Raw genomic sequence first — 24,820 nt, 5'->3', positions numbered from 1 at the left:
CTGCCTTCTCCTTCCTTCCCTTCTCTCTCCAGGAGCAGGAAATGGAAAAAGAGAGCAAGAAACTGCCCTCCTGCCCACTCCTGGCCTTTCAGGTGACAGTGGGCATGGCTATCCTGCCCGCAGCAATGGCAGCATGAGGCTCTTCAGGATTTGTGGCTGGAAGGAGCAGAACAGCTGTCCCAAGTGCCCACGACTGTGCCGGAGGCCAGCCCCAGGGCATTGCTCGAGAGAGCCCGTCTGTGCCTCTCCTTAGATTTTGGAGCAACAGATCCCTCAGAGGCACTTCTCTCTCCATTCTCACTTTGCTCTATGCAATTCCACCTGCTTCTCCCCTTGCCCGAAACATGATTTGCCAGTGCTTGAAGTGCATTTTTGATGGTGCTCTGTTTTTCTCCACATGTAGGTGTATTGAGGAACCAGCTTACTATCACTATGATTATTTCTACTACTAATGACAAGAGCTAACATTTTTGAACTCTCACTAAGTGCCAGGCCCTATTCTAAGGATTATTTTCATCCTCACACCAACCCTATGAAATTACACCTACATAGTGAGTTTTGAGGAGGCCCAGTAATCAACATCCCTGTTTCCCACTGAGTTGAGAACTAATTGGTAGATAGACATGGGTATCTGGAAAAGGGAGATCAAAATATCCTTTATGACAATACGGTCAATAAGGGTGAGCATGGCTGAGGGTTTAGGCTTCCGAATGCTGCAGTCCAGAAATGAACTCACCACCCAGGCCACACAGCCCGGCTCATCAGAGAATCGCCCCTGGAGGCCCGGCCCTGTAAAACTTAGAGCAGAGCTGAATGTGTCCCACCTGTGAGCAGCCAGAGACCGAGCAGGTGGGGGAAGGAGTGAACAGGGAGCAGAAAGAGGCCAGGATTATCCACTCATGGAGGCTCAAGGCCAGAGCAGAAAAGATCTCAATATGATTACCATCCCCAGGGTCATGTAGCTGATACATTAAATACAAAGCTCTTTTCCCGACCAACCCCCATTCTTCCTGTGCCATGAGGGCATCTGTACCCCAAGTTAAATGGGAGATGATTTAAGGTTGATGTATCCCCGTTCTCACCCACCTGGCTGTCACAAGCCCTGGGGGACATACCCCTGTACCTGCTCCTGTGTCTGTGCAGTTCCACAAACATTAAATACCTACTGTGATCCTGGAACTGTTGCTAGATATTTCAGTAATAGTTTTATGAATGAATGAATTTTATGGAGCTCAACATTTCTATCCCTTCAGTTTTTTTTCATTTAACTCAGCACGTTCTGTGTCAAATCTTGTTATAATCCAGACTCTGCCTTGTTGCAGAGTTACTGGGAATTCCAGGACCTCCTCAGGATGGAAATGAGAAAAAAGCCACTGACACTGCAGAAGGCAAATCTTTCCAGGCAAGGTCCTGAGCCCAGCTTAAAGGCCACGGGTCAGATTTGATGTAGAGCTGGGACTCAAAGGATCTGAGCCAAGGGTGTGGGGAATGGCATGGGCTTGTGGCAAAAATTTGAGTGCTTCATATCTAGTGTGGGGTCAGAGAAGGAGCAGAAACCTGGATCCAGCCTTAGGGAAAAGGGGCTGGAAGAAGTTGAGAAGGTCATGGTCCCACATGACTAGGAATCTGGGACAGCCTAGATCCCCAAAGGGATTTGGAATGGAACCTGGGAAGGGAGGATGGATTGAAAGCTACACAAGTAGAAATGCCAATCACTCTGCTAGGTTAGAGAGGGAGGCAGGCTTCAGTGTGCTAGGTGGAAAGAGGTGCACCTCTGGCCCTCAGACTGTCCAGCACTCCTGTGCAAATGGGATGAGGTGAGCTCCTGACACCGCAGTCCTGGTCCTCACCGGCTCAGGATGAAGGTGGACACAGAGTCCACATGCAACAAGCTCTTCTTGATGGGAGTGGGGGATGGATGTGATCAGAGGTATTGTCTAAGGGTATTGTGGCCAATTAATTTGTTGTCCAAAGCAGGACTCTTTGGAGAGAGGAGGTATCAATAACAATTACTAAAACTAATGACTAAAAATACTGACCCTTCCAGAGGGAAGAGGGGAGAGGGAGAGGTTGGGTAACAGACACAAAATTACAGCTAGACAGGAGAAATAAGTTCTATTGTCTTACAGCACTGTAGGGTGACTATAGTTAACAATAATTTAGTGCACATATTCCAATAACTAGATGAGAAAATGTCAAATGTTCCCAACCAAAGAGATGATCAATGTTTGAGGTGATGGACATGCTAACTACCCTGATTTGGCCATTACACATTGTATACATGAATCAAAACATCACACTGTACCCCATAATATGTACTCATACAATTATGTGTCAATTAAAAATAGCCATTTTAAAAAACAATTTTTTAAGAAGACCCTTCTTGTACCTTCTAAAAATATTTGCAGAGCCTGCCTCAAACAAACAGACTGACTCCAGGAGCAGGTGCTTTTAAATAGAAAACAGTGATTCTGTGCTCCCTTCCTCTCCCAATCCAGGTGGCTGGAGGGAGCAGAGTCCGTTGCTGGCCCATCCCCGCCACAGCCCCGGCCACCTGCATCTGTCTGTAGCAGAGGTGGACACCTAGCTCCAGCCTGCAGACAGCTCTCCACCCTTTGCCTGCCGCTCTCTGCTTCTCCACCTGAGGGCATCTTGCATCATGGAGCTCACCCTGGGATCAACCCAGAAGTGTGGGAAAATCAAGTCCCCTGCATGGGGGGCAACATTTAACCACTGGGAGCAGGTGTCTGTGGACTAGCCCGGCCTCACTGCATTCAGGTGGGTGATTCTGAAGGCTGCAGGAGCTCCTCAGGGAGCCCTCAGTGGGACTGAGCCCACCGGCCCACAGCAGTAACTCACTCATTAAGGCACCCCTCATTGACTTTTCTCTTCCCACTCTCGCTTTATCTACTCCCTTGCTTCTGCTGATTGGAATCACCTCCCAAATAAACTACCTGCACCTAAGTCTTGTCTCAGAGCCTGTTTGAAGGAGTATCCAACCTAAGCCATTGAATAGTAAAGGAAACCCCACTCAAACTGTCATTGACTGAGGTTCTATTTGTGCTGGATGCAGGGGATACCAAGGTAAATAAACCAGAGTCCCTGCTCTCCGGAGAAAAAGGAGGAAGCCAAGTCACAAGAGCTGGGTCTCCCAGATGGCCTGCAGATGGTCCTTCTTTCATTTTTTTACCAAAGCATTGTTAAGGTTACAGATGGCACTGTGCTGCTAAGACCCAGCCCACTGCTATGTGCATTCAGTCCACCTCTTTGAGGGATGCTGGACAGACCCTTCACCCCGCAGATGTTATTTCTGTCCCATCACACGCCAGACACTGTGCAGGGCATACAGAGAGAAACAAAACCTGGGCCTGCTCGCAGAACTCTAGCAGTTAAACAAATGAAGTGGGTGAAGCCAGTTGGAGCCAGTTGGAGCCAAGTCTTCACACATGTCTGATGGTTTGGTGGTCCTGGGGACTTATAGGCACCTATGTGCATGAGTTGATTTGCATGGAGGAAGGGGTTTGCTTGGAGGAGATGAAGGATTGGAGAAAACAGCAAAAAAGTGTTTTCCCAACCCAGCCCCAAGAGCTCTCTTCTCAGCCCTCGGGGTTGAAGGTAAAGCTAAAGGACTTGTTTTCAGAAGGGTCTCTGGAAAATGCAGAGCCAGGCTGTGTTGTTTTGGTGACCAGGTGACGAAGTGCAGTGCAGAGGGAGGGGAGGGGCATTCTCCCATGCCAATGTGGAGTGCTACCGGTTTCAGCTCAAGCAAGACAGCATTGCTCTGGCATCACGAGGGTATACTGCTTTGGGAATGTCAGGAAAAGACTCAGCAAGGTGGACATCAGTGTGGTCCCAGTGGGCACCAGGAGCACCCACAAAGGTGAAGGAGTAGTGCCAGCATCATGAAGCCTGGAAAACAGTTGATTTCACTGAGGGACTTGAGGTGTAAGAACTAAGAGTCTGCTGCTGAGCTCCTGTTACATGACTCAACGGTGCTCTGAAGAATTGGTGAGCCTAAGAGTATGTAGTATGTATACTACAGTATGTAGGTGAAGGCACAATTTGAGTTATTCCTATAAATGAGATCCTATTTTTACCCAGAATTGCTAATGCCTAAGAAATATTACAAATGCAATTAATCACAGTGCCTCAGGGTCTGTGTTACTGAAGAGGCAACTTTTAAGAGCTGAGGGAACTTCTGCACCATAGGAAGAAATGCCCTCAGCCTGAGTGGACAGGGGATGTGTTTCTGAGAAGGAACTGGGGCTTAAAGGATGAGTGGAATCACCTTTACATGAAAGAAGGTAAGGGTGAGAATTCTGGAATATGAAAAGCACAACAGTCATGGAGGGCATGGTTTTCACATGATAGCTTTGACATGGCTAGAAAATACGAGCAAGACTTGTAAGAAATGAAGAAAAGGTCATTTCTCACCACATAGAACTCTCCATAGAGCTGCTGAGTGTCCTTATAACATGGCAGACAGTGTCGCCCAGAAGACAAGGGCTTTGAGTATCATACCAGGGATTTTGAATTTTATTCTGGAAGCAATGAGATTAGGAGCATCTAATAACTTTGAAACAGGAATGTTGTTTTAGCTGTGGTTCAAAGGCTGTGTGGATTGAAGTTGAGCAAGACAAAAGAAGGGTTAGATTGGAAATTGTACAAATATATGGAAATTAAACAACATGCTCTTAAACAATAAATGGAGCAAAGAAGAAATTAAAAAGGAAATTTAAAAAATTCCTGGACACAAATGAAAATGAAAACACCACATACCTATAGGATATAGCAACAGCAATTCTAAAAGGGAATTTTATAGCAATAAATGCCTACATCAAAAAAGTAGAAAGGTCCCACACCGGCCAGCCACAAAAAAAAAGAAAAAGAAATAAAAACTTCAAATAAACAACCTAACATTACACCTCAAAGAACTAAAAAAAAAGAACAAACTAAATTCAAAATTAGTAGGAGAGAAATAACAAAGAACAGAACAGAAATAAATGAATTAGAAATTAAAAAGCAATACAAAAGTTCAGTGAAACAGAGTTTGTTTTTCAAAAAGATAAACAAAATTGATAAACATTTATCTAGACTAGGGAAAAAGAACATGCAAATAAATACAACCAGAAATGAAAAAGGAGATATTACAACCAATACCACGAAATACAAATGATAATAAAAGACTACTACTAATAATGATATGCAAACAAACTGGAAAACCTAGAAGAAATGGGTAAATTCCTGGACACATACAACTTACCAAGGTTGAATCATGAGGAACTAGAAAACCTAAAAAGACCAATAATGATTAATGAGATTGAAGCAATAATAAAAGGTCTCCCAACAAAGAAAACCCCACCAGACAGCTTCACTGCCAAATTCTACCAAACATTTAAAGAACTAATACCAATTCTTCTCAAACTGTTCCAAAAAATTAAAGAGGAGAGAATACTCCCAACTCACTCAACAAGGCCATCATTACCCTTATACCAAAATCAAAAAAGGACACAACGAAAAAAGGAAACTACAGGCCGATATTCCTGATGAACATAGATGTAAAATTCCCCAACAAAATACTAGCTAACCAAATCCAACAACATGTTAAAAAGATCATTCATCATGATGAAGTGGGATTCATCCTAGGAATGCAAGGATGGTTCAACATCTGCAAATCAATAAATGAGATACATCACATCAACAGAATGAAGAAAGAAAAAAAAAAACATATGGTCATTTCAATAGATGCAGAAAAAGTATTTGATAAAATTCAAAACTCTTCATGATAAAGACACTCAACAAATTAGGTATAGAAGGAATGTACCTCAACACAGGAGAGGCCTATACGACAAACCCATAGCTAATATGCTGAATAGGCAAAAGTTGAAGGCTTGTCCTCTAAGATCTGGACTAAGACAAGGATGCCCTACCTAGTACTGGAAGTTCTAGCCAGTGCAATAAGGCAAGAGAAAGCAATAAAGGTCATCCAAATTGGAAAGGAAGTCAAAATATCTTTATTTGCAGATGACACAATCATATATATAGAAAACCTTAAAGACACCACCAAAAAATTACTAAAACTAATGAATGAATTCAGTATAGTGTCAGAATACAAAATCAACATACAAAAGTCAACTGATTTTTGACAAAATTATACATTGGGGAAAGCCCCTTCAATAAACAGTTCTGGGAAAACTGGAAATCCACATGCAGAAGATTGAAACTAGACCAATATCTCTCAAAAATCCACTCAAAATGGATTTAAGATCTAAATTTAATATCTGAAATTATGAAATACTAGAAGAAAATATAGAGGAAACATTATGTAAATTTGGACTGGGTAACATTTTTTGAAAAAGACTACAAAGGCACAGGCAACAAAAGCAAAATAGACAAATGGGATTACATCAAACTATAAAGCTTCTGCACAGCAAAGGACATAATTAACAAAGTGAAGAGACAACCTACAGAATGGTACAGTATTTGCAAACTATGCATCTGACAAGAGGCTGATATCCAAGATAGATAAGGAACTCAACTCAACAGCAAAAATCAAACCAATTAAGAAATGGACAAAGGACCTGAAGAGACATTTTTCAAAAGAAGGCATACTAATGGACAAACAGGCACATGAAAAAATGCTCAAGATCATTAATCATAAGGGAAATGCAAATGAAAATCACAGTGAGATACATCTCATCCCAGTTAGAATGGCTATTATCAAAAAGACAGAAAATAACAAATGCTGGCGAGGATGCAAAGAAAAGTAAACTCCCATACAGTGTTAGTGGGAATGTACACTAATACAGCCATCGTGCAAAACAGTATGGAGGTTCCTCAGAACACTAAAAATAGAACTGTCTTATGACCCAACAATCCCATTACTGGTATACACCCAAAGGAAATGAAATCAATGTATTGAAGAGATACCCGCACTCCCATGTTCGTTACACACAATAGCCAAGAGATGAAATCAACCTAAATGTCCGTCAATGAATGAAAGGACTTTAAAAATGTGGTATACACAACAGAACACTATTCAACTATTAAAAAAAAAAAAGAAAAAAGAAATCCTGCAATTTTCAGCAACATGGATGGAACTGGAGACCATCATTTTAACTGAAGTAAGCCAGGTACAGAAAGACAAATTCCGCATGATCTCACTCATATGTGGAATCTGAAAAAAAAATTTTTTAAAAAGTAGTTCTCACAGAAGTAGAGAGTAGAACAATGGTTACCAGAGGCCAGGAAGTGAAGGAAAGTTTGGGGGTGGGGGGACAGAGATGTAGATTTACAGGTAGATAGGAAGAATAAATTCTGGTGCTCTGGGCTGAGCAGAGCTAATTGAATTATATTTTATATTTCTAAATAGCCAGAAAAGAGTATCTCGACTGTAATAACCACAAAGATAAATGCTTAGGTAATGTATGCTGTCTACCGTAAGTGAATCTTTGTACAATATATGCATGTTTTGAAACAACACACTGTACCCCACACATATGTACAATTAAAAATAAATTTAAAAATAAATTTTTTTTCAAAAGATGGATTTGGAGAGAATGACCACAGCTAAAAGTCAGCTCTTCAAAACAAACAACAGCTGCCCCCAAATACATATTTTTAAAAAAATCAACTTGCCCAATAATTACCTCATTAACTAAATCACAGAATGCCATAAAGAAATTACATGTTTCTATACAATATGTTAAAAAAGAGAGAGAGAGAGTTCAGTAGGGGAGATGTTCCGGTTATTTTTAGTTTGTTCCTCCACCCTGCATCCATACGCCATCTTGCTCTGTGCCCCCAAATGTCGGCCTCTCAGGACTGCCTCACCCGAGCTCTCCCAATCTCTGGCTTCTGAGTGGGTTTGCAAACCCAGTGGGAGGCACAGCAGGAGATGGAAGGCAGGAGGAGAGAGAGGTTGGGATGTTTACCTACCTGCCCCCCTTGCCCTGCTGCAGTTCTGGCAGCAGCAGTGCTCCTTCTGTACCTAAAGCCACAGCTCTGGCGAGACAACCCCTCTTTCATTCCAGCTTTCATTAAACTCTGGCATCATCATTTCCTCCCTTGAGGTCTTAGGCCTGCAGTAATACTGGTCTCCTGCTATTCCTCGTACTTTGGTACCCCAAACCATGTCAGTGCCCTTAACCCCTGCTCACACCATTCTCCAGTTAAACCCTGTGAATGTGCTCTGACCTCTGCTGGGCCCTGCCTGATACAGGGGGCACCCATTTTATCCGAACAAGGTTTGAAGAGGACTGATACAAGTCAGAGGCAGGAGGAGTCTAGAAGAATGTAGAGATTCAGGAGTTCTCTGATGAGTAGGACCAACAGAACTTGGTGACTAGTTAGATGTGCTGGACTGTATTTGTTATCTACTGCTATCTAACAAATGACCACAAGTTTAGTGGCTCTAAAACAGCACACACTTATTATCTTGCATATTCTGAGAGAGAGGAATCCAGGCATGGCTTACTGGAGTCCTGTGTTTTGGGGTCTCTCATGAGGCTGCTTTCAGGTTGTCACTTAGGGCTGGGGTCACATCTGAAGGCTCACTGGGGTCAGGAACCACTTCCAAGCTCACATAGTTCTTGGCATAATATAGTTGGATTGAGGGCCTCAAATCCTTGCTGGATGTTGGTCAGAGACTTCTCTCAGTTCTTTGTCAACATGGAAATTTGCTTTTTCAAAGTCAGTGAAAGAGATGGTCTTCTAGTGAGATAGATGGCACAATCTTAGGTAATCAAATCACAGCAGTGACATCCCATCATCTTTGCTGAATTCTGTTGGTTAAGAGCAAATCACAGATCCCATCCACATTCAAGGAAGAGGATTACACAAGAATGTGAACACTAGGAGATGGGGATCATTGGACACCATTCTATAGTCTGCCTGTCACTGGAGGAAGAAGTGGTGACTCCTGGGATTTTTACTTATAATTTTATTTTATATGCCATTTATTGAGACAGTAAATTAAAGAATAAGTGGACTCAGTTTGAGGGGCAAAGACTGTGGTCTTGAACCTTAAGGTCAGTGAAGATCAGAACAAGGAAGAAGATCAGATTGTCTCCAAAGAAGTTCAGAATTTACCTCCCTCAGTCCTACTGTGGAAAGTGGATTTGGTTGTGGAAAACAAGACTTAGGTTCCAGGGACAAAGGACAAGGGCAGAACTCGGGGACTGTCATGGTAGTTTTGCTGGTCCTGTTCATTTGTTTGAAAAATCAAGTGATAAAATAGATCTTTGACCAAATTCTCTGTAGCAAGGTTGAAGGAGAGGAAAACACACTTGTATTTTCAAGAGCAGGAGCTGTGCGTTCTAATGGATGCATTTCCACGTTTGCTGAAGGGAGCAAGAGCCAGCCCAATCATGTCAAGTCGTGAATTCATTCCCTGAAGAAAAGACTTAGGCTTCTTCTGAGAGAAAAGGGATACTCAGACAGGCCTTTGGAGATGGGCCTTTAGAGACTCACTCACTTTGCAAGTGAGTGCTTTGGATTCAGAAATAAGGCAGTGAAAGGGCTGAACAGGGTGTGGGCTGATATAAGAAACACAGGGGTAGGAAATCTGGAAACCAGTGTCCCCTCCCTGTCACACTGCTTCTTAGCTCTATGATGCCCAGCCTATGACTCAGCCTCCCTGAGTTTCAGTCTCCAGGCCTAGTCCATAGGGATATCATCTGTCCTGCTTACCTCCCTGATAGTCCTGAGGACCAGACAAGAGCATTAATTCCATAGGAGTTTAGGAGACACCTACTATGTGCAGGACACTGCAGTGACTACAAAGAGAAATAAGACACAGCCCATCCTCGGTCAGCTTACAGGCCTGTTGATATGTGTGAACCTGCTTTATCAACCAGAGTGTGGCCAGCAAATGTGAGACGTTACCTAAAGAGACCTGTTCTATAGTGCCAATGCCATCTGCTATCCCGATGTGCAAAGCAGGAGTCAGGGAACTGCCCACAGACTTCTCTTTACTATCACAGAGTCCAAAGTTTTCTGGCATAATCACATCTTTTACCAATACATACTGATTCATTTAACAAATATGTCCTGATGTAACTTTTAGAATTGAGCTCAGTACCGTGAACTGTAAGGCAACAGGAAATCACATACCATCTATGTGTCCTTAAATAATGCCCAGTATCTCTTTGCATCTCAGCTTCTTCATCTGTAAAATGGAAATAATAGTGATAACACAATAATAATCCACCTCAGAGGGGATGATCAAAAGAGAGACTGGCTATAAAATTGTTCCTCAAACTAAAACGATAATATGAACATGAGCTAATTTTACTCTCTGCTGTGTTTTTTTCGGCTCAGTCTGAGGACCCTGAGGGCAAATCTAGGACCGTGCTGCAACATTTGCAGAGAACTTAATAATTATTGCTGAGCGATTCTTTCCCCCAGATACGGTGGCATTCTGCTTCTTCCGGCCCTTGTTACCAGAAATAGAACCTGAAGCACGAATGCTGAGGTAACTGAAGGTACAGCTGGAATTAAGGAACTGAAGGCCTGGTATCCCAGTCCAGATGCTTTGCCTGTAACCACACAGCCTCCTGCACAACCACAACATGTCAAGGAAGCATATGAGCCACCGCGGCTTTCAGTTTCTGCACTGACCCTGAAGATGGTTAAGGGTCATAAGACCCTCAAGAGTTGAGGTCGAAACTTGGTTCTGAGTTTTAAACTAACTTCAGCTGAGGTCAAAAGCATCCTGGGGCTGGCTGGTTAGCTCACTTGGTTACAGCGTGGTGCTGACAACAGTGAGGTCAAGGTTCAGATCCTCACACTAGTCAGCTGGAAAAAAAAATGAATAAAAGAAACAAACTGGATGGACCAGAATGATATGATATGAAACACTAAAAATATAATATGGGCATGAAATTGCTTATCCTTGGTTTTGTTGAGTGAATCCATTTTTTTGAAGGGAAGAAGGTGCGTACTCACTATTTACTTAAAACCCACTATCTGCAGGTTAAAAGGAGGCTCCGGGCACCTGTCAGCAGTTGCTTCTCTCCAGTGGCCGTGGGCTTGCCCTGAGCCAGCCAGCCACACTCTCATCTGGTTCCCTTCGGAGCAGGAGTGTTGAGGAGACTACTGTCCCCCCATATCCACTCTCCTCTGCTTCCTTTTAGTGAGAGGTCTCCAGTGGCCAAGTTTTAGCAGAACCTCTGACCACCCGGGTGGAAATAACATTTCCCAGGCGCCCTTGGAGCCGGCACAGCCACGTGGCTAAGTTTGTGCCAAGGGAATAGGAGTGGAAGCTACATGCAACTTCTCTAAGAGGGAATGGAGAGCTGTGGACTTCCTCTCTCTCCTCCTCCTCTTGACTGTGGTGTGGATAGAGTGGTGTTGCTCGAGCTTTGATCATGTGGAGAGAAGTGCGGCCTGAGGGGATGGCAGAGCAATAAGAGAGAAGGAACCCAGGTCTCTGGATGCCCTTCTAGATCAGAGTCACGGACCCGCACCTGCCACCTATTTCCAGATTGTTATGTGAGAGGACGTAAGCTCCTGTCTTATCTAAACTACTGTATTTGGGGGTATTTTTGTTATAGAAGCTGAGCCTTTGCTCTGACTCACGCACCTGTGCATTTGTAAAAATATACTGGCTGAAATGTCATGTGACTCCAATGCCAAAAAGTTTTGAACTGATCAGCTCTTACAGATATTAGACCTGTGACCAGAACATCAAAGGGCATAGTAAATGATGATGAATTCAAAGGTCATCTGCTTCATTTTCATAGTCCTCATACTGTACAGGCAAATATTAATGTCTTAGACCACTAGATACACAGAGAAGATCTTTCACAGTGGGAGACGGGGAGGAGGGCTGAGAGAGAAGGAAAAGGTTGAACATCGACTGAGCACTTACTGTGTACCAAAGACTCTGCTCCACACTTCACATGCTCCACTGGTGGGAGGTCAGTATTCTCCCCCATGCCCACGACCCTCACCTCATCTTAGACGAGGAAAAGGGCTCACCTAAGAAGGGTTTGATTTGCCCAAAGCTGGCCAGTGTGAGAGCCAGAACTTGAACCCCAGTCTACTGGTGTCAAAGCCACTTCTCAAGAATGTAGAATCAGTAAGATTAAAAGTAGGTTGCCATCTTGCTAAAATTACAACCCTTAAAATCATGAACTCTTTACGCTCATCTTAAAGCTCTCATAACATTAGAGAAGTACAATTCTGAGCAGGTAAACAGACCCTGTACTTTTTTCCTGTAAGATGTTGGTGAAGGCTGCCTGTTGAGAAAATATAAAAAATGGTCAGGACCCCTGGATGTTCAGAATCTTGCCAGCATCTGAGGTAAATATGCACGTGTGCCCAGGTGTCCCTTGTTAGTGTCTAATGTGATTGCTCACGTGCAGTTCCACCCAGTCTGCCATCTTCTCTATGGAAATTGCAGACAGTGGGGAGATTCCAACGCTGCTCCTCACATCCTGGGGTTGGAGTCTGCGTCCCTGAAGGTGTTTTGGATTGTGGACCTGAGAACAAAGGACTAATGGCTCTGATATGCTAAGCTTCTGAAGACACCCCAGGAAGCCATTAGGGCAGCTGCTCCTAGCTCTGAATAAAGCCTATTATTTCTTCAACCAGGGCTCCAAGGACCTTTTCCTATTACCTCACTCATAGACCTGCCTGTGGACAATGGGCTCATGGGATCTGTGAGCCCTAGCCCTGGCTCTACACTGCCCTTCTGGTCTCTGCTTACCTCTGCTTCAGGATGTGGCACGAGGTTAGGGCTCGGTGTTCCTAGAGTCCCTGTCATAATGCCATGCTATATGACCACACATCTCATTCATATTCCTAAGATTCTCCATCTCCACCACGGTCAGAGTCTGCTACTCCAGTGGGACAAGTTTGACTTAGAAAAACCAACATGTCTAGCCAGACTCACTCACTGAGACAGGTGCCAGGGGTCAAACCGCCCACAGAGGCTGGGATTCTAGATGAACCTTACTCTCGTCAAGCTGAGATTCAAGCAGGGAGAGACAGACAATAGACAGAAACATACATGAGGGGTCTTCAAAAAGTTCATGGAAAGATTCGTATTATCTCTTAATTCCATCTCCTTGGGTGTATCATCATGTTTTATTTAAACAGTTCCCTTTTGATAAACACGCCTGCTATTTCTAATCCTTTGCTGGTAAGAACAGTACTGCAGTGAATAACCTTATACACAGGTCATTGCACCATGGGTAATGCCTGTGGGACTGCTGTATCCAGGGTACGAGCATCCTCAGTCTCGATAGACAGCACCACACAGACTGTCCTTCCTAAGAAAGTCACCCTGTGTGAGTGTGCATGTGGTTTAATGCTAACCCTCCCAGGAAGAGAAGAGAAGACTATTGAAACATGCCTATTACAGCACACACACAAAATACTGCTTCAGTGTTCAGGGCCTGACACATACTTGGAGCTCAATGGTGTGTGTAGGGGAGGATGAGAGGATGAGGAGATGGGAGGATGGCAGGATGGATATGCAGTCAAACTAACGATGAAATTCAAGACAGCTCAAGTACTGCTTCCTTCTAGAAGCTCTCAAAACTTCAGTCTACACAGATTCCTCTCCCTTTTGTAGTCAGGGCCACAGAATTTAAGACTTGATTGTCCTCTGCTTCATATGTGTCCCTTTTGTGTCCTCAAATTAAATTCCAAGAGGACCGGGACCCTAGAGAATGGCAGTAAAGAGCCCAGCAGACAGAATCCTAGCTCCACCCTTTACTAGCCATGGGACACTGGGCAAGTTGCCCAGTCGACCTAGCACCAGTTGCCTTGTATGGCAAGTAGGGGTGATTACATCTGTACTTACCTACCTCATCGGTGGTGTTGAGACAACTGAACACACTAATGCGAGTAATGAGCTTAGAACATGCCTGGACAACAGCAAGTGCTCGGCAAATGTTCATTGCTCATTGTGATTGTGTTTCTATTGTATCTCCTCCATGGCCGAGAGTAATGGTGGGCACACAAGAGGCATTCTGCTAATATTTCACCACTGATTCCATACACTTTAATGGATGATCGGTCTTAGTTGGGTGATGCCGTTCTTCCAGCAGGCACGTTGCTTCTGATTCCTGTTGAACATCTCAGACCTTATCCACCTAGCTTGGGTCAATGAAAGCTTTGAGAAGGTATACATTAACTTATTCCATGAATATTTAAATTTATCTTCTACGAGCCAAGTTCGCAGCCATGAACAAGATAGCAAAATCTTTGCCCTCTTGGAGGCTTCCTTTCAGTGGAGGAGACACAGCCCACGAAGGCAGTCACTCTGAGGAATTTTCTGCATGAAATGAATTTGCTTTGGAAGTTCCAGAAGCAAAATTATCCAGATTGTCAATTGACACCTCCCAGACATATCTGGCCATTGGCTTGCTCTCTAGTTCACTCATGATAGTCATGAAGATTTTACATAAATGTTCTGAATTTCCTCTTTCTTGAATATCTCTTTAATAAGATCCAGTCCCCTCCTCACCTCCTTGACCTTCCTCCTTGAATATAGCTGCTAATGATGTGTGCAGGTGCCAGCCTTGAACAAATGTTGAGCTACAAACTGCTCTGCACCTGCTCATCTCATCCTCAGCTCAAGCAGGGCTCCTTGAGTTATGACAGATGCTCCTTCCCCGGGGCTTTAGCGCCCATCGATCAGCCTTGTGGATGAGGAAGGAAAGGCAAGTTCCCTCCATGACTGCCATTTGAATATGATTTATTGTGTTCTGAAAGAAACACGGAAAGACGGAAAGGTACTGATAGGCGATAACACGAATAAATTGTGATGGATGACACTTGGATTTCGTTTCAAAGGAACATGCTTTTAAGTCAATAAATGATTGCAATGGTGAGGTGAAATTCTCCACAGCTGTGCCAGATGGGCTGCTTCTAAATTGCCGAGGCGCCTGTTAGAGTCTACTGGAGAGTCCAGATTAATAATTACGATAAAGATAATGATAAAATCAGCACATAGTGTTTAAGAGCTAGGGTACCCTAAACAGAGTTTGTGAGTTTAAATCCAGGCTCCAGCCTGGAGCAAGTTACTTAATGGCTCTGTGCTTCAGTTTCTTATGTGCAAAATGGGAATTCTAGTAACACCTTACTTTCAGGGTTGTTGGGAAGATTAAATGGGTTAGTAGAGAGAAAACGATTAGCACAGTGCCCGGCACTTGTTAGGTGCTGGACTGATGTTTGCTCTGTTTGTTGTCATTTATGGAAAATTTTCCTCTGCCACATTCTGAGCTAAGCCTGTCTGTCCATGGCTTCACTTCACTGTCACCACCACACACCCTGTCATACCATGACTGCCCTCATTCTTAGGAAGGGAAAACGAATAGAGGGCATGAACTTGTCTCCCAAGTCCAGTTGAATTGTGGACTTTACTCTTGTCCTAATTTAGTTTTTATATGAGTGTCCTCTGTTTGTTTCTTTGCATTTTCAATTACGTATAGAGAAAAAAAATTTAAAACATTGGAAATAAATACTCCAAGCTGTTGGTAGTGGTTGTCTTTGAGTGATAGAATTATGAGGGACTAGTTTCTTCATTCTATTTTTCTATATTTTGCAAATTTTTAAAACTAATTGGGTGTGTGTTTATTTACAATGTATAAAACAAATGTTTATAAATGGGGGAAGAGCTGATTTAGTCCATTCTCCCTCGTCCTGGAATAACTTACTCAACCTCCTCTTCAGAGCATATTAATAAGAACTCAGGGACCCAATGCCATATACAGGACCAAGACTGGCTGATGTTATACTTATTGTTTGTTGAAGGGCTGTTGCTATGTCTGGAAATTTGTTTGGCCTATGAGACACGTAAGCCCATGCAACAACATAATTTCAAGTGAAGAATCTGTCCTATACTTACTATACTGAGAAATACTACACCTGAGATAGAGGTGAGTATACATTATAAATCATTTAAGATTAGAATGAAAATAAATAACAACAAAAACAACAGTGTCTCCCCTACGTGAAAATGAATTGCTTAAATTTCAGGTGGTTTGTGAGTTCCTTGTGAATTGGGCACTTCTATTACCAGGTTCCTGGCCTGAATCTGAGGTTAATTAATTGTTACCTTGTAGCTATGGAAACCATTTCTCCTTTAACAATACCACTGTAATTTTCATTTAACTTTCCAAGTTTCCTCCTCACTTTAAAATCTGTTGAGAAGTTTATAGACTTTGTAGATTGGATAAAAAGAGGAAAAAAATAAATAAAGGCAGCCCTACCTCACACTGGTTAAAGAAAGTAGTATGAAAACTCTAAGGTTGTCGGAATTCAAGAATTCAGTGGGACAGCTAGAACTACCATACAATCCAAAAATCCCACTACGAGAAGGCAGGAGGACTCCTAGGGACACAGGAAGCAGCTGTGGGCACCCTTCTCTGCCCAACAGATATCCCACTACTGAGTATTTATCCAAAGGAAAGGAAATCAACATGTCAAAGGAATACCTGCACTCCCATGTTTATTGTGGCTGTATTCACTGTAGCCGAGATTTGGAACCAACCTAAATGTCTGTCAACAAATGACTGGATAAAGAAAATGTGGTATATATACACAATGGAGTACTACTCAGTTATAAAGAAGAATGAAATTCTGCCATTTGCAGCTACATGGATGAGCTTGGAGGAAATTATGTTAAACGAAATAAGCCAGGTACAGAAAGAGAAATACCACATGTTCTCGCTCATATGTGGAAGCTAAAAAAGTTGATCTCATAGAAGTAGAGAGTAGAATAGTAGTGAGTAGAATGGGGGTGGGGGTGGGGAGGGAGTGTCAATGGATACAAAATTGTAGGGAGATAGGAAGGAAGAATAAGATCTAGTGTTCTATAGCAATATAGGAAAACTAGTCAACAACACATCACTGTACAACTTCAAGTAGCTAGTTGAGAGGATATTGAATGTTCCCAACACACAGAGGTGACAAATGGTTAAGGTGATGGAAATGCAAAATACCCTGATATGATCATTGCACACTGTATAAATGTACCCAGATATCACATTGTACTCCATAAATATTTACAATTATCGTGAGTCAATTATGAAAAAAATTAAAAAAAAAAATTTTTGGAGACAGAGGTAGATTAGAGGTTACCAAAAACTGGAAGGAAGAAATACTGAGAAGTTGTTGTTTATGTTAAGGATGGCGTAAAAGTTTTGGAAATAGAGGTAGTGGTCACACAGCATTGAGAATGTAATTAATTCCATGCAATTATATGCTTAAAAAGGCTTAAAATGGCAATCCCTATGTTGTACATATTTAACCACAATAAAAAAAAAGAAATGCTGGAAAGGAGAGTGCAAAGGTTCATATTTTGAGGCACTACTGTGCTTCCTGCGTGAATCACCTAATGCAATGTCAGCCACGTATTAAAAATGTAATAAACACTTCCTTTTATTCCTCTTTAAAAGAATTCAGTGGAGATTAAAAGTCCTCCTCGGCCAATTTACAGTCTCTACAAATCTTAGGCTTTCCACAGAAGATAGGTGATGGCAATGGGAGGAAGGCATATGTCCCTTCTATACCCCTCACCCCAATTTTACAACATATTGTTACAATAGAAACCCAAGAGGAAAAATTGTCCAAAATGTGATAGAGCCTCTAATTAGTTATGTATTACCCAAATAATGCTGTGCAATAAATCACCCAAAACTTAATCGCTTAAATTAGCAACCATGCATGATTTCTCAACTGAATGGTTCTGCTTACCTGTGCTGGGTTCAGCTAATCTCGACTGGATTCACCCATGCATCTGTGGCCAGCAGGTGGTTAGCTGGGGACTGGGCCTCAGCTGTACTGACCTGGCCTCAATCCACATGATCTCTCATTCCCCAGCAGGCTGGCTTAGGCTAGTGCTCATGGCACTGGACTGTGTTTCATGAGCAAGAATGGATGTGTACACAATCCCTTGAGTCCTAAGCTTAGAAATGACACTCAGTCACTTCTGCTGCATTCCACTGGCCAGAGCATAATACAGGCCAGTCCAGAGTCTAGGCATGGGGAAACAGATTCTACCTCTTGATGCAAGTAGCTGCAAAGTCATGTTGTGAAGAGTGTAGATCCAGCAATCATAAAACACATTTTATTGTTGTAAGTGTTCAGAAACAGTGTAAATCATAGGATTTTCATCAAAATAGAAGCCAGAAAATACTCGAAATTTTAGTCAAGGATTATCTGAGAAGACATCAGCCACCACCACATCAGATCTTGCTTCCAAACTGCTCCTCCTCTAAGATTCCCCTGATTTCTGAGCTCTGTGGAAGATTATTTGCTTTTGAACAACTATAAGAAAAATAACCTGAGTCTGGGACCCCTTAAGGATGAAATCTCTGTAGCCCTGTGAGGAGCTTGTTAACAACTCAAGGTGATCAGTGATTCCTTCAGTCCTGAGAGGCACAGAACAGTGAGATCATTGAAGTGCTTTCAGAAATTGTAAGGTCTCCTGATCTGAGTTTTTTTGAAGTAATAAAGTTTTGACAAAAGATAGTGTCTTAAATCATTTTTCTGTTGCTTATAACAGAATACCTGAAACTGGATACTATATGAAGAAACAAAATTTATTTCTTACAGTTCTGGAGTTTGGAAAGTCCAAGGTCAAGGGTGCAAATCTGGTGAGGCCTTTTTCCTGGTGGAGACTCTTTGAAGTCTTGAGGCTGTGCAGGGCTTTACATGGCAGAAGGGCAAGAGTGTGCTAGCCCAGGTCTCTCTTCCTCTTCTTACAAAGACATCATTTCACTCCATGATAACCCAATTAATTCATTAACCCTTAGTTCATCAATCCATGAATGGACTCATCATGACCAAATCATCTTTTAAAGGCCCCACCTTTCAAATACCACCATTGGATTTCCCACCCTGTTAATACTATTACAATGGGGATTAAGTTTCAAAATGAGTTTTGGAAGGGACAAACATCCAAACCATAGCAGGTCGAAACAAAACTTGTGCAGTTATTCTGTAGCCTGAAAAACACGCTTTTAAAAGTGCAACTGTAAAAACTCATATTCAAAATTATACGAATACTGTGATTGCAACCATGTAAAGCTGTGTACGTGAAAGGACAAAAATGGACTGGGAATACACAAAAGGGAAAATAGTTCTATTCAGAGGATGAGATGGTCGTATTTTTCTCATTTTTCAAAGTGTTCTTTAACGCTTGGGTTACACTGCCTTACAATAAAAGGGGGGTATATAAATAAGTTGAAAGCAAAGATTAATGAGCATTTATCTTTAATAGCATACACATTGTACAACAGCAAAAACTCAGCATTGTCTTCTCATTTTATAATCCTCAAGTCTGACAATGAAGTATTCAAATGCCAAGAAACACAAAAGCAGTTCAGAACTATACTTGAGGAAGAGTTATGTGACTCCACTATTATTACTTAATTCATACAAAGTACCTTAAATAAGTGGTTTTTATCTTCATCTTGTGATTTTTTTATTCAGTAGATTTCTACGAATGTGTCTAAGGATGACAAGCCAGCAGGACCCATGTGCTGAAGCATATCTAACAAAACAAATCACAGTAATTTGAAAAGATAACGAGAGAATAAACATGGCTATATATTTTCCGGGTGATTTTGAATACGAATGCAAAATTTTTGGTAAATGTTCACAATTAATGTATCTGAAGCCAAAAAGAAGGACCTGGCTCAGTAGGAAACATTTTAACTTAGAATGTCAAGTAATGAAATTAACTTATTGTAAGAGCAAAGGAAACATGTTTTATATTATCTTTTCCAGGGTTGAGCATAAAGTTTTTCATCTTAATCAGAAGCTTTATAAAAGGATACAGCACTATCTGAATCTGAAAAGTAATTTTTGCTCTTAAGACTATTTAGTAGCTTGTAAGAGGTGCATTGATAATTCCAGCCTATTCTTAGTTCCTACCCCTGCCTCATACTTCCCTATCGAGACCACAAACAACCACAATATAACATTTTATATCCATGCCCTGCTCATTCTTTTCAAATTATTTTTGCATACATTTTCTCTTTTAAGATTCTTCTAACCCGGTGGATTAAATAGCACAGACATTATCATCCTAATTTTACAAATAAAGATGCTGAGGAACAAGGAAATGTAAGTAACTAGTTCAAGGACATGCAACTGATAAGTGGCAGGACTGGTTAGGATCACCCTTATGAGCCACAGAAAAGGAGGGCACTTGGAGATACCACCTGTTATTAAGAAAAAAAATGTACAATATTACACACTTTTTAGAAAGAAATCAAAAATACAAAGGCAAAAAAACAAAAAAGATTATTTTAAATGCCCATAATTCCACGTATCAGAGAGAAGCACTTTTAACAACTTGGATTAGCTCCTTCCAGCTGTACTGATCTTGCTTTGCATTCCACTGAGCAAACTGAAGCGATAAGAAGAGAACTTCCACATTCTCCCCACCAAGTCTGCCCACCCCACATCTGTGCCTGTATACCCTGCCTTTCCTCCTGGAGCAATGCACCGACTGACTGTCTTCCTACTGTTCATTCTGCACTCGATCTGATGTTCTTTCACCTACTCAAGATTCTCTCTGCGATTAGCTCCTTATCAATGGTTCCCCTGTGCCAGATCACTTCCAGCAGTAAGCAAACATACTGTAATTTTTTCTACCCAGAACAAAGAAACAAATAATAAACAAACTTTGGCCCCCACATCCCTCACCCACTCCAGTCCCATTTCTCTGCTCCCCTTTATCGTACACCGTTTTCGAAGAATTGTCTAGGCTCCCTGGTTCCCGTCGTGTCTTGAACGTGCTCCAAGCGGATTTGTATCCCTGCCACTCCACAAAAAGTGCTCTTGTCCCGGCCAAGGATCTCCACATTTCCAAATCCAAAGGTCAGTCCTGCTGTTCTTAACCCTGCAGCAGCATTTGATGCCATCAATCACACTCTCCTTGAAACCCATTCTTCCTTTGACTTCCAGGACACGGCCCTCTTTGGTTTAATACCTGCCCCAGTGGCCACTTTTCACCTTTGCAGGCTCTTCCTCTCCCCAACCCTAACACTGGCTCAGTTCTCCACCTTCCCCCTTGTCTACTCTATTCCCACTTACCCGGCAATCTCAATAGTCCCACAGCCTTAAATTACCATCCAGACGTTGATTATTCCCAACAATCTAGGAGAGATAGTAGAGAGGGAGAGGAGGCCCAAAGAAATAAGTAGCAGGATAGGAAGTTGTGGCGGGCAGGTAGGATTTTAAATTGGGGATTTCAGGTGGGGGTTGAGATCCCTGCACTATTTGCTGGCCCATATTTGCAGCCTCATTCCTGCCTTAGTCCATAATGTTCTAGTGATTCTGAAGGTTGATACATAGAAAACATGGTGCGATGGAAAGAACCATTTGGAGTATGACAGACCTTAGCTGGAAACAGGGACTTAGGCAAGACTTTCTATTTCCTTTTCTCCTATGAGTACTAAAACAGTGTTGTAAAAATAAAATAAAGTGATGTATACAGATACAGATATATCGACATATTCAGATATATATCTGAAATAGACATATATAGAGATATATCTGGTATATATAAAGTTGATATATATATATATAAATTACTATCTATAGATATATCTGTATCTCTCTAGATACCTATAGATAGATAGCAATTCTATATCAAGATACATGCGAAGTTCTCAGCACATGGCAAATACTCCACAAACGTTAGCCTATCACACACACATGCACACATGCCCCTAACACCCTCCTTTTTTCGCACTTAAGAAAATAAGAATCAGCTGATTTAAATGATAATCCTCCACCGGTGCTCGTGCGTTCAGAATTGGTACTTTCAGGCCTGGGAAGCCTTCCCAGCCACTAGAAGACAGAACCCACAGTGTGAGGTACCCGGCCACTTGGTGTGCGTCATGCAGATGCCTACAAACCTTCCATTCAGAGAGTGCCTGAGCCTGGGCTGGGCAGCCGAGAGGAATGGAGATAGCCATGTCTTTCATGCACTTAGACATGGAATACAATTTCTGTGTTGTTTCTCCCCTCTGGGAAGTCTGCTCTTGACTTTATGTCAATAAATAGATAAAATATATATGTATATATGTGTACATAAAAAATATGTGTATGTATATATACTTACGGATATCAATATCCACTTAGAAAAAAATGCATCCCCAGATTTCACTAATGGATATCCAAATTGGCCTCCCTGTCTCTGTAATTTAGAAATGACCCTACTCATGAGGTACCAGTCACGGCAGTTAGGAGGCCAGATTTCTTGGGCAGACACCTCCATTTCAAATACTGTCCTGTCAGCCCCCCCTACTTTAAATATCCTGTCGGGCTGTGTATTAGTCTCTGTGTCTTGGTTTGGGTCTTTAAAAATATGGTCACCATTTAAAGACACAGGCAAAAGTAGGGCATCCTTTTCTTTTCCAACTTAAAAGCGAGTTATTTATTGCAAAAAACAACATCATACCAAGCGACATGACCAGACATTTTACTGAAAGAAAAATTCACCCCTGGACCGAACATACCAAGAAATCAAAATGTTTTCTTTTTTTCATGTGCCCTTCACCATTCTTAATTTGTGAAATATTTGTGATCATAGCATGAAAAAATAAAACAAAAACAAAAAAAGAACCGCCTCCCCCCCAAAAGCAGGCAATGCCAAAGCTGTGTGAGCTCCCAGACCCGCACGCTCCCACCCTCTTGCCCGACGCTTCTCCCCAGAAACACAGAGGAGAACCGTGGGAGGTCTTCTGCTCCTAGCCAGCCCCCTACAGATGGCCCGCGTGAACCCCCCCAAATTCTCAATCAATCAATGTTTCACAACGTGACCTACTGCATGTCCAGCTCTCTTCTAGACACAAAGGGGGGTGGGGAGGAGGGTGGGAGGAAAGAAATAGAAGGCCTGGTCCTTATTCTCCAGGGGCACTGCCATGGCAACAGGAAGGGGGGCAGCGGGGGTGAAGAAAGGGCACAATCCCAGAGAGAGGCCGGGGCCTAACCGGGGTTCTCGCCCCGTTTCGTGTGTGCACGACGCAGCTGCCTTCTTTGTCCTCTGTGAATGGAGCCACTGATTGTCATTTCTGGGGCAGTTTCCCGAAAGTGTGTCATGAGAAAGAGGCAAGATGTTAATGTGCGAAGCAGAAAAAAACAACTTTATGGCCAGATGAGTTGGGGGTGTGAGGGTTAAAGAAAAACAAACAGGTTTCTTTCTTCAGATCTCAGAGCATTTGCTCTGCTCACAGGCAGTGGGAACCCCAAGGAGGACGCTGGAGCTCACTGCGTTTCCCAAGCTTGCGTGGACGCGGAGAAGAACATCTTGTGGATGCGGCGTCTAAAGAACACACAAACGAAAATGCGGCTCCAGAATGTTCTCTCTCGTGTCTGTGTGAGGACCACACACCAGATTCTCCCCGATGTTTCTAGGTCAGAGGGAGCCATTCCCTTGCCTTCCTTCTTATGTCCGGAAAATGGTATAAATGAAGAGAAATGAGTTTGGGCTGGAGGGTACCCTGTGCAGAGAGCCCAGAGGGGCGAGAGAAGGTGCAGGAAAGATACCTATTACAGTGCACTTTCTCTGCTTCCAGCACTAGGCCTGCAAGGGAGTGACTGAGTAACCACCGCTGCTGCGACCAAGATCGAGGGCAGCCCTGAAACAGAATGCTCCACCACCCAGTTCCATGGCCATCATCCTGAGATGCCATAGAAGTCTCAGCTTTTCCCCCTTTCCCCTTTTCCTCTTCCTTCCAAATCCCCTCTTCACAATGTCTATGGGAGCCCAGTGAACGAGGTCATAGAAGTTCTGGATTCAGCCTTCTAGGGTTACTTAGGCTGCTCCAGATCTCCCCTATTTCTTTATAAGCTTCCTCCTCCAATTTCCTTAGGTCACTCCATTCTTCCACCCCCTAGTCCAATGGTTCCCAACCTTGGCTGCACACTAAAATCATCTGGAGTCTTCTTGTTGTTGTCGTTGTTGCTGTCATTTTAATCCCAATGGCCAAGCTTCATTCCAGAAAGATGAGATCAGAATCTCCAGGGGTGAGATTGAGTATTAGTATTTTTATAGCTCCCCAGGTGATTCCACCTTGCAACCAACATTTAGAACCACTAACGTGTCCAAGGACAAAATTCTTTTAACAGCACTGGTCTGTAAGGAAGCAGGTTCCTTTTCATCTGGAACCCAACTCATCCTTTATTTTGAGCCAAAACTGTTCTCTCTGGGATACCCCAATTCTGATTGACTGCTATTTCTCAATTATGGTGTCCTCATTTATAACCAAAGAGTTTTCGGGAACCAGCATATTCTGTGCTCTGAGCGTCTGCACAGTCCAATCAGAACATTACTGAGTAGTTAGGAGAACAGAGCTCAGTGCCTACTTCCAAGAGGCCAGCCACTGATGATCTTTGGCTCTTGATGATTCTGCCAATTCACAAGTTCTTTTACTAACCCTTAGTTTTACCATCTTGGTGCCATTAACCCACATTTTGCTAGGAGTGACACCTCTCCCCTCTCCCAAACATTCATCTCCCACCCTTTCTCTTCACAGAGAAGGCTAAGTTCAAAACATTAGGATTTCAGTCAGTGCTTAGAAGGCTGCAGTGTGCTGCCCCCTGGAATCTTGGGAAATAAACAGAAAATGTCACATTAGCTAAAATTGAAACTAATGGATTCACTATAAAACAGATGAGGTAGCTCTTCCACTCTCATCTAAATAACATACCTTCAAAGATAGGTTTATAAGGCTGGTACAAATGAGAGAAAACCCAACCAAAAGATCAGATGATTAGAAGGTAACTGTAGATCTCAGATGGATTAATGCAAAAAAAAAAAAAAAAATTCCAGAACAGTACTCTT

This window comes from Cynocephalus volans, chromosome 9, assembly GCF_027409185.1.
Source record: "Cynocephalus volans isolate mCynVol1 chromosome 9, mCynVol1.pri, whole genome shotgun sequence".
In the NCBI taxonomy this organism is placed as follows: domain Eukaryota; kingdom Metazoa; phylum Chordata; class Mammalia; order Dermoptera; family Cynocephalidae; genus Cynocephalus; species Cynocephalus volans.
Note: the sequence above shows the minus strand (reverse complement) of the source record.